This window comes from Tachysurus fulvidraco, chromosome 13 (genome assembly GCF_022655615.1).
Source record: "Tachysurus fulvidraco isolate hzauxx_2018 chromosome 13, HZAU_PFXX_2.0, whole genome shotgun sequence".
NCBI lineage: Eukaryota > Metazoa > Chordata > Actinopteri > Siluriformes > Bagridae > Tachysurus > Tachysurus fulvidraco.
Window position 1 is genome coordinate 3,274,945 of NC_062530.1, and position 12,267 is coordinate 3,287,211.

Here is a 12,267-nt window from a genome sequence, read left to right on the forward strand (position 1 = left end):
CTCATGTGAATAGGAGCTGTTCACTGGCCATGTTTTTTAATAGTACATGCGAGATTGGATAGTCTTTATGTGGTAAGATTAAAAAAAAAAAAAAATGGAGTATTACTCGAGATCCCCTGAAGCAGAGACACGGCAGAGCTCTGTGATATGGCAGACATTTTGTGCCTGAAAGCATGTGTTGTTTTGGCAGACATGTTGTGTGTGTGTGTGTGTGTGTGTGTGTAGTAATAACAAAACAAATGGTGGAAGATATCAGCTCATGCTTAAACTATTCTAAATCAGATTTTAAGAAGGAGACTAAAATGAAGATCTGGAGGTAATTGATGTTTTGTAGGACATTTAGGATAAACCTCATGAGGAGATGTTCATTCTCTTCATCTTAACTTCATTTTCTTGCACCGGCCTGTAAAATGATGATAGATGGATTTTAATTTCACAGCGCATGCTGATCAGTGGGTGAAATACATCTCGGGCGATTAGCGATCTCAGGTATAAGTGCTCGTCGTATAAGCAGCGGCGAGAGGAAGCAGAAAGAGGAGAATGCTGTAGCTACTGCATGACAGTAACCCTGCCTCCCTCCCTCCCTCCCTCCCCCTCTTTCTCTGGTATTAATATTGGGCAAGACGGGGCCATGGTGGTGTTTTCAGCTCCTCTCTGCCTCTGATAGATGGCTCTTACTGATATATGATCTATGATGCATGTGCAGAAAGGCCAGCTCATCTTTATGCATGAACCTCACAATGTCATTTCCTTTTAAAGAGGCAGGACCCATGTCCTCGCTGCTGGATTTTTTTTATTTTTCTCAGTGATAACGTACGTATTTTTCAAAGAAATCGTCATACACCGCTTTCAGATTATTTATAATCCGGTGCACTAATGACAGTTTCGTTAAATACTGTACGTTCGCTTCTGATATTCATGATACGTTTTGCACAGAAGATCAGCTTGCGCTGGCATCACCATTATTTTTCAGTCGAGTCATTAATGAACTGTCCAAGTGTGCACCGTGCTCCATGTCGACTCTCTCCACTGAAGCAGTTTTCGCTTATTATAATGATCTTCGAGGAACTAAGATGCTACACCAGGTCCTGCTCATTAAATCTCACCAGCACAGCCCTGGTATGATGGGGAGGGGTGTGAGTGAGTCATACTCGGGGATTTTAAACCTTTACTATAACACACACTTCCACACGTACAGTTGTCTTTATATTTCTAGAAATTTCTACAATTTCCTGTTTTTTAACCTATCTCTGTCTTTTCATTCACTTTTCCCCTCCGAGAGCATCGGGTTCCCGTATTAGACGTAGGAAGAACCTGCCGCCTATCTGTCTCTGAAATGACTTTTTAATGGCCTGCTGGATTCGCTCATCTATCAGAGGCTTGGGCCTTTCCTGATTCTCAGATAAACTCTAATGGATTCGGTCTCTAATGTTCACACAGTCACTAGGCTTCATGTGTAGCATGCAGAAAGAGAAAGTAGGCAAGGTAAAGCAAGTAATAAAGATAGGTTGGAACAAGAAAGTGCACGCCGTTTGGTAATAATGCAGTGGATTTATCCATACCGTCTGGATCTCACGTACGTTTCACGTGTGGTGCGTTTTTCACGTGTTTGTTTTTCACGTGTTTGTTTTTCACGTGTTTGTTTGTCACGTGTTTGTTTTTTAACAAGAAAACACACACGTGAAAAACGCACCACACGTGAAACGTATGTGAGATCCAGACAGTATGGATAAATCTACTGCATTATTACCAAACGACGTGCACTTTCTTGTCCGATCAGAATAAAACAAAATAAACGACAAACCATATGCGCAAATAAAAACATTTTAAAATAAAAACAAGCAATATGTTAAAAAATACATGAAAAATAAAAATTCAGAAATACACAATGAACGTGGATTAAACAACAGTGGAAATAAATCAATTGTGTGAGAAATGATATTAAAACAATAAAACTACATGCAATGCAACTTCATTCATTCATTCGTTCATTTTCTATCGCTTATCCGAACTTCTCGGGTCACGGGGAGCCTGTGCCTATCTCAGGCGTCATCGGGCATCGAGGCAGGATACACCCTGGACAGAGTGCCAACCCATCACAGGGCACACACACACTCTCATTCACTCACACACTCACACTACGGACAATTTTCCAGAGATACTGATCAACCTACCATGCATGTCTTTGGACCGGGGGAGGAAACCGGAGTACCCGGAGGAAACCCCCAAGGCACGGGGAGAACATGCAAACTCCACACACACAAGGCAGAGGTGGGAATCGAACCCCCAACCCTGGAGGTGTGGGGCTAACGTGCTAACCACTAAGCCACCGTGCCTCCGTAATGCAACTTTAAATAAATGAAAAGAAAATCTAAAGAATAAGTAAAAAGTAAAAGTAAAAACATGACGTGTCTAAAAACCCTCATGGATCATGTGATGTTTCTGCTCCCTGTAGTAATAGTCGTAGTATTTTACAGTCGCATTGCTATTATTAATATAATGTACACTAACAACCTGAAAAGCATTATTACTCGTCCTCATACCACTGAGTGGGGGGGAGGGAAGGTGGATTTTTATAAGTAGTATTTTTTTTTTTTAGAAAGTGGTCCGTGTGAAATGAGATGCTAATCAGAAGCAGCAGGAGCGTGAACAGGCTGCGCGTGGCCACCGTGAATATCTCACACTGATGCTGATGTGATAAATTATGCTAAATCTCTGACCCTGTGTGTGTAAAAGAGCCGAGATGCAGGCGTTGCACCCGCAGCACAGAGAGAGCCAAGATGGATGAATGTGCATGCTGCAAAGATTAGGAAAGGCTTCAGAAGCTAAAGACAGGAGAGACTGAGGTGGAAAAAAATAGCAGTAGTAATAGTAGTAGGTGTAAGAGTGCAGAAATATGAGCAGGGTGGTGCACGGGTGGTGTCGGGGAGAGAGGGAGGGAGGGAGGGAGGGATGGATGGAGGGAGAGAGGGAGGGTGTAGAGAGTCATTAACATGAGAAAAGACGGCTGCATAGTAATAGTAGTTGCGCAGCTCTGTCCGGGGTTGATAACAGTGAGAAGTGTGCCAGACAAACATACACTTAATGATACATGACATCTCACCAGGTGGCAGCCAGGCACCACATGTGTTTCTCTATAGTTTCTTTTCTTTCTTTTTTCTCTTCCTTTCTTTTTCGAGTAAATCCCCCAGCCTGTGACCTGTATTTGTCAACGCTTCCAGATTTGCTTCGTCGTTCACAACAGGGAAGTGATTTGTGTATTCCTAATTGTTATTCAGGAATACTGCTGCAGTGTTATTCTGCACACGGGCTCCGCTCACAATGGCAGACCTAACGCACAAATATCTTTATATCATTTTATATTAGCACACACACGCACACACACACACACACACACACACACACACACACACACACACACACACACACACACACACACACACATATACATACATACATACATACATACATACATACATACATACATACATACCCCACCCACCCTTTCCATCTCATATACACATCCACGTACTGTCACTTCTTCATTATGCATGATGGATAGCCCAATTTAAAAAGCTGCTGAGGGAGTCTAATTTAGGCATGAGATTTTTAACGAGATTAAACATCTCACATTCATAGCGGGTAATCGATGCAGACGTTTCTATCATACACACACTTCTCCCGGCTCATTGTTTACACACACATTTAAATACATCCGTCAGGGAGTAATTACATTAAGGTCACAACTGCTGCTTGGTCATTTCTTTGTTTTAGATGTTATCTTGGCATGCATTTTAAAACAAGTTGCACTCTTGTTGTTATTGTTGTTGTTTTAAATAATAACTACAAGACGACGATTCGTATTCCTTTTTATTATCACCGTCACTATTGTTTACACGAGTCACGTGTCGTACCAGATTCCCTTCCTTTTGCTCTGGTTGTTTCAGGCCTGCAGAGCGAAGCATGATATATTTTAGTTATGTGTGGACGTCCAGTTGCAGAATAGCCCATTGTGTTCATCACAAAAGAGAAAGGCCAGCCTCAGCAGCCGGGCAGATGGCACATTTTAGTATTAGAGACAATAGCGTTCACCGGGACTTCTATTAAAGAACACACCGAGCTGCATACTAATCACGCATACATTAAAGCAGCGGCCACAAGCCACACATCAGGGGTTTTACATCTTCTTAACATAAAATTTCATGTGAAATGATCATACCTTGATATGATCGTACACAACGTGTCTGCTTTCTTTGTTTTTGTGTGTGTGTGTGTGTGTGTGTGTGTGTGTGTGTGTGTGTGTGTGTGTGTGTGTGTGTGTGTGTGAGAATCACCCTTCTTCTACATAAGTAATGCACAGAGTTCATATTTCATGTCACAGGTTTTAATGCTTCTGATAAAAAATAAATAAATAAATAAAATAAATAAATCAATCAATAATACTCTAAAGCCCAAACTAATATAAAGGCCCTAAAATCGATTTGGCACAAAATGAATGCACAGAAAGAAGTTGTGAATTTAGAACGATGCATCTTAGCTACAACAGACATCCCCATAAGAGCCGCCTTATATCTATTCGACAGCAGCTTCACTCTCCTCCCCCTTTCAGCAGGTGCAATTTAATGAGATGCAAATGAGACATGCATACAGCCAATCTCATGTGCCATGATTAAGCACAGGATATTAACCATTCTCTCCCTCCTTTTAATTTGGTTAATTCCATCTTCTGTTCTGTCCCTTCATCATACAACCGGTGCAACAGTCGTATCCGGGGGGGCCGGGAGAGCACAAGTATCCTCTGGATTGATCCTCCATGTTGTTACTCCTGAATAGATGAGAAATAATTCGCCCGTGCTTCAAGTCAAAGCATAAAAACCACCATACTGAACATAATTTCCGTCGCTCTCTAAATGATCTCTCTTTTGACCGCACCCGCCCTTTTCGTTGGTCCGTTTTTTTCCCTTTTAAATCCATTTGCATAATGAAGATGAGGTGAAATTAAGATCCCCGACCGAGCCGAGAGACGAGAACACTGATGATCCAAACCTCATTAACGCGACTAGATTAGCATATCCACGCTTAAATCCTGCTCAAACGCTTTACCTAAAAAAAAAAATAAATAAAAAAAAAGAAGAAATTTCAGGCATGACGAACGAGTTCGCTAATTTTGCACGGTTGTTAATGTTTGTTTTTCCACTCGCCTTGAGCGTAGTTTCATCGATAAACAATGCAAATTCCAAAATAAACTCTTCGCCTCTGACGGCCGTCGCCCTCGAACCATGGACGTGAGGAGGTGATGCCAGTGCAACATCCTGACATGAAGCATAAATGTCTAGAAATCCCTCCCTGTAGAGAGTGCAGAGATGAGAGAAGGATGGAGAGATGGGGAGAGAGAAAGTAATGTGCATTATTCATACATCAGAGCCACGTGAAACATGCAGATCGAGGATCTCAGAGGGTTTCAGAGTCTCAGCACATTGTTTCTCAAAGCACAGGAGGTTCATCAGGAGGTCAAAGACCTCGAGCTTTTATCCGTGATGAATACGATGAGAACTTCTTAAATGTCCAAAGTAACTACTCCTCCATCCTGTTGGTGGATAATCATTTGTATGTTGTATCACAGAACAACAATCCCATAATAAAGAGTGCAATCGCTACAACATGATGGCTCTGTTCTGCTGAATCATTGTTGGGTAATAAATCCAAGGCCTTCCTGGTTCTCCCGTTAGCTGCGTTCGTCTCCTCCCCCATTGTTAATGTGTTCCCAGATTCCATGAGCCAAGATCATACAAAGCTGTTGATGCTGCAGCGTTATTCCTCTACCGAAGTACACACTACACATCATTGGCACCAAACTGCCCAAGGCACGGCTCGACTCGCGGTCCCCGCATTCGCCAGCATTCCTTCACTCATCTGTACTCGCCCATCGTTTGTGTTTTCACACTCGTTGCTGCCACATTCCTCCATCCCGAACAAATCTGTCACCCTAATTAACCCAACAAACTCCACCGGTGTTAATTAAGCTGTCGGATCAGAGTGTTTGTCGCTCTTTTGTTTTCTGTTTCTTGTCCCTCGGGCTCTTTGTCTTTGCCAAGCGGCACGTGTCAGGAGCCATCGCTGCGGAGACACGCTGGCACCGTGCCATTCTTGAAACGATGCCATGATTCGGGCACCAGACGGTACAGCGGAGATCCTGGCACACCGCCGAACGTTAGCAAGTGCTAATGCTGGGTGCCAACACAAAGAGTCGCGGAGAAATACCGACGGATGCTACCACGCCACGTGCCAAAGGTATCGATGATTAGCGTGCTGCGGAGATGAACCATGATGCCAGGCAGACCATGTGAGGAGGTGTTGAGAGACGAGATGACAGAAACATTTTGCTAGTACCAATTCTTCCTGATTTTCTTATTGTCCCTGGAAGAAAAACACTAAACATGTTAAAACCGACCCGTAATTCTCGTCCCATTCGCTTTGAGCAAACACCAACATCCAAAACTTACAATTTGGATGTTCTTTAGTGCCTGAAGAATCCCAGAACCATCTTGAACTTTTCCGAACTTCCTTCCAACATTCAACCTCACAAATCACTTCTCTGATAGTGATGGCAGCTGGTTGACGAGTCTTTCTCTTTCTGTCTCTCCTCCCTTCCTCTCACTGATGCCCGCGTGCCTACACTCGCTCGCTAGCGCCAGCGCTGAGTGGATGGCACTGTGCCAACCTCACATGACCGCCGAGCTCATTCGCCACTCCGCATCAGGCCCTTCCCCCCGCAGCCTCTCACTTTACCTAACGAGAGCTCGTTCCCTTTTTCTGTCTCTACTTCTCACCATTCGATTTTTCATCTCTATTTCCTTTCCCTTTCTGATCGACACACACAAACACAGACGCTGTATCCGTAAGCTTGAGCACAGACGCTTGGAAAAAACAAAAACACCCAGTCGTCTTTCTTTTCATATCCGAACAGATGGCTTTGCTGTGGACGTGATTAGTTCACCCATTAGGACGCAGATTCTTGATTTTGAACTCCTGTCAAGTAGGCCTCAACAAGTTGTTTCCCCTTCTGTCCTCTTTTTTCTCTTCCCTTTCTGCATTATTCAGGCAAACTGAGCATGAAGCCCCCTGAAACAGGAGGTGACCATGATGCAAATGAACTTTATTAGCAAAGAGAGTGAACAGCATGAATATGCAAAGTCGTGTGTAATTTATGTGTACGTTGAAAACCAACAAAACATCCATCATTCATCAGAAATAAAGGTATTAAACTAAAGCTTTATGGAACAGATGCTTTGTCACTCATGTGGTACCCACAATAGTGTGTCTTTTGTGTGTTGGTTTAGCGCAATATAATTACACCAGGAACATCCCTGATGTACTTAAGTGGATGTTAAAGACTGTTTACATTGTATGGTGTCTGAATATGAACTTTTCCTTTAAGCTTTTTTTTTGTTTTATTATCTTCCTTTCCATCTCTTCTTCTCCGTACACCGGATCTCTCCCTCTCTGTCTTATTTGCTATCGCTTTCCCGGATCCGTGTGGAAAACCCGACCGGCATCGCGGAAGTGCTTGTAATAATCAGAATAGGAAAGAGCGTAACAGCAGAAATAGCGCTGTGATGGTGTTAAGAGGTTTTCTCAGTAGGATAATGTAAGGAAATGTAACACGTGTAAGTTGTGTGTTTTCTGTCAACACGGGATAAACAGAACAATGTCAGAAGTTAAAAGTGAAGTTTATGTCTCCGGATGTGAATCGTGTATGAGTGTGGGTCTGATACGTAAGTAAGAAATGTGGGAGAAGAGCCAAAAACAAGCAAGAAGCAAAGTGTGTATTATTTAAAGAAGCACATTAAACTGATAACGTTGGCATTTTTAAAAAAGAAATTAATAACAGTTATTGTGCATTTGTCTGGTAGCAGTAAGTTCCTCGCCTTGCTTTAGTTTGTCTTACTGGATCTAACTGGAGGTAACTGGATGTAACTGGAGGTAACTGGATGTAATTTGGATGTAACTGGATGTAACTGGAGGTAACTGGACATAACTGGATGTAATTTGGATGTAACTGGATGTAACTGGATGTAACTGGATGTAACTGGAGGTAACTGGGGTAACTGGAGGTAACTGGAGGTAACTGAGGGTAACTGGATGTAACTGGATGTAACTGAGGTAACTGGAGGTAACTGGATGTAACTGAGGTAACTGGAGGTAACTGGGGGTAACTGGATGTAACTGAGGTAACTGGAGGTAACTGGATGTACCTGGATGTAATTTGGATGTAACTGGATGTAACTGGAGGTAACTGGATGTAACTGGAGGTAACTGGATGTAACTGAAGGTAACTGGGGGTAACTGGATGTAACTGGAGGTAACTGGATGTAACTGGATGTAACTGGATGTAACTGGAGGTAACTGGATGTAACTGAAGGTAACTGGGGGTAACTGGATGTAACTGGAGGTAACTGGATGTAACTGGATGTAACTGGAGGTAACTGGATGTAACTGGAGGTAACTGGATGTAACAGGGGTAACTGGATGTAACTGGATGTAACTGGAGGTAACTGGATGTAACAGGGGTAACTGGATGTAACTGGAGGTAACTGGATGTAACTGGATGTAACTGGAGGTAAGTGGATGTAACTGGAGGTAACTGGATGTAACTGAATGTAACTGGAGGTAACTGGATGTAACTGAAGGTAACTGGGGGTAACTGGATGTAACTGGAGGTAACTGGATGTAACTGGGGTAACTGGAGGTAACGGGAGTAGCTGGAGGTAACTGGAGGTAACTGGGGGTAACTGGAGGTAACTGGAGGTATCTGGGGTAACTGGAGGTAACTGGAGGTAACTGGATGTAACTGGGGTAACTGGAGGTAACTGGAGGTAACGGGAGTAGCTGGAGGTAACTGGAGGTAACTGGGGGTAACTGGAGGTAACTGGAGGTATCTGGGGTAACTGGAGGTAACTAGGGTAACTGGATGTAACTGGATGTAACTGGGGTAACTGGATGTAACTGGATGTAACTGGAGGTAACTGGAGGTAACTAGAGGTAACTGGGCTAACTGGGCTAACTGTGGTAACTGGATGTAACTGGAGGTAACTGGGGTAACTGGGGTAACTGGAGGTAACTGGATGTAACTGGAGATAACTGGAGGTAACTGGGGTAACTGGAGGTAACTGGGTAACTGGAGGTAACTGGAGGTAACTGGGGTAACTGGATGTAACTGGATGTAACTGGATGTAACTGGGGTAACTGGATGTAACTGGATGTAACTGGAGGTAACTGGGGGTAATTGGAGGTAACTGGATGTAACTGGGGGTAATTGGAGGTAACTGGATGTAACTGGATGTAACTGGATGTAACTGGGGTAACTGGATGTAACTGTGGTAACTGGATGTAACTGGAGGTAACTGGGGTAACTGGGGTAACTGGAGGTAACTGGATGTAACTGGAGATAACTGGAGGTAACTGGGGTAACTGGAGGTAACTGGGTAACTGGGGTAACTGGATGTAACTGGATGTAACTGGAGGTAACTGGGGGTAACTGGATGTAACTGGATGTAACTGGGGGTAACTGGATGTAACTGGAGGTAACTCGAGGTAACTGGGGTAACTGGATGTAACTGGAGGTAACTGGATGTAACTGGAGGTAACTGGATGTAACTGAAGGTAACTGGGGGTAACTGGATGTAACTGGATGTAACTGGAGGTAACTGGATGTAACTGGGGTAACTGGAGGTAACTGGAGGTAACTGGAGGTAACGGGAGTAGCTGGAGGTAACTGGAGGTAACTGGGGGTAACTGGGGGTAACTGGAGGTAATCCACACACTACAACGTTGTACAGTTATTCCCAAGTGCCACAGTTTAAGAAGATCAACCACAAATCCCGGGACCAAAGAAACTCCCAGTACTCGACCGATCCAATACGTCAGGAATAAATAAGTTGTGCTGCGACTTTGCTGATGAACGACGTGTGAAAATGTCATTTTGTCAGTAAACAGCTTTGATTTCTGCAAAACAAGAAGTTTCTGGAAGTTTATAAGACAAAATAAATGCAGCTTAAACCTCGAAGCTTAAAGACATCAGAGTTGGAAAACCTGCTAATCACCTGACTGGTAGAAGCGACTGACACTGGAGACTCCTTCCAATAATATTAAATAATAGTCTCTTCAGAGAAAACGTCACCATAGCAACGATTTGACATTTTTTTTACACAGAGCGTAGACTATACGTCCATGTGGACGTTTACACGATGGACGACGCATCGGAACGTTAACTGCTGAATATAATCCTGTGCTTTGTAGCTGCACTACTGCCAGAAACGCCACCTTTCATTTATCCCATACATTCCTTCTTCCGATACTCCGATGAAAGAACGGATCCGTGAAGAGAGAATTCGTTATTTGAGCTTCATTTCATTTCACTTGTTCCTCGTCGAACCGAATTATTCGATGACGTCACGATCTGTGAGGTGAGGAGGTGAACGAGAGGCGTGAGGTGTGTGTTCAGCTGTGTGTGATGTGCTCAGTAAAGGAGAAGGTTCAGGAGACTAGCAGTGGTTTTGCCTAGGAACTGAAACATCACACATTACATCATCCTTTCTTCATCCTTAGCGTTAATGTCTCTTAAGGATTCACATACACCCACCCACCCAGAAACACACACACACACACACACACACACACACACACACAAAATGACTTACAGTAATGGCTACTAGCAGGACCCAGCGGTATATAAATCCCATTTCCCATCAGCCCCTGGCCTGACCCTTGACCCAAAGAGTCGTATGGTTTTCAGGAAGGTGTGTGTGTGACCTGGTCGATAGTTACAAGGTCTCTGCTCCTCTACATCATATTATTCTCACATCTCTCTCTCCATTAGTAGGGAAGAGAGAGTAAATCTCTCTCACACACCTCTTCTGTCTTTCTCCTGCCTTATCTGTTTTCATCTGTCTTACACAGAGAGAGAGAGAGAGAGAGAGAGAGAGAAAGAGTGCAAGCATGGGAAATATTAAGAGCAGCATGGAATTACAATTGCCATGCGTGTCACGAGGCCTTCAGGTAGCGTTGCCATGGAGATCAACACGGGTAGGTGTACTAATATGCGAAGGTATCATATTTGACGCAGATGTTGGCTCTCGCAGGACAATGTGTGTGTGCGTGTGTGTGTGCGTGTGTGTGTGTGTGTGTGTGTGTGTGTGTGTACACGCATGTATAAATAGTCTTCAGTGCATGAAAATCCTCTCTGTTGGGGTTTTCTACACTGCATTTTTCACACCGATTCAACTGCTTTACCAAACAAAAAAAGAAGGAGACAGATCTTGAGAATTTTTAACGCTTTATCGCACAAATTCCAAGCATGAGAATCCCTAACGATCATCCCTTACTTAAACATAAAAGATCTTCTGTCAGGTTGTACTAAATAATTGACCCTCCTTGTTGCGTTAATATTAATCTTTTAGTTTTGGGACTGTCACTCAGATTGGAAATTGATTAACCCCTTAAAGAACTCGCTGATTATTCATTCCTATTAAATCATATTATTTAGCATCTGACTATGAATTATTCAGTAACTACAGTAGAAATGGTGCTTAGTTATGAGTGTGAGCGATGTAACTCTGTGGTCACACTATTAGCTCCTGGAGCTTAACAGGATTAAAAATATTCTCGAAAAGGTAAAGGTTTAAAGGCTTATGGACTGAATAAAGCTTAGACAGCTGTCTGGTTTCTTTAGGGGGGGGAAAAAAACCTCCTCATAAAGATTCTGGGCCATATTTTATTTTACATCAACATATTATTTGATAAGTAAGTACATTGTAAGTCTGGAATAAAACACTCAAGGTCATAATGTTATAAGAAAACAATCACCGATGCACCGTGGAGTTATTGTCATCGCCTCAAAGCTGATTATACAGAAGTTTTTTTTTGGTCTTTTATATCGAACAATTTGCCGTGATTACATTTTTTTTAAACGTATTAAATAATGACACGGTGTCCTTTTTATCCATTTATATTTACACTCAGTGCTGTGGAAGGAAACGTGATTATCAGTCGCATTATAACGGCTCGTTCCATCGCCAGCCGTTCTTTATCTCTCCCTCGAAATGAATAAGAATAAAAACAAACAAACAAACAAACAAACAAAAAACAGAAAGCAGAAAGCAGAAAGAACAACTAATTATGTTCGATGTGACACAGCTGAAGTTGAAAATGCAAGAAAATGTAAAAAACAAAACAAAAAAACAAATATACCAGATACGATTCAGGACT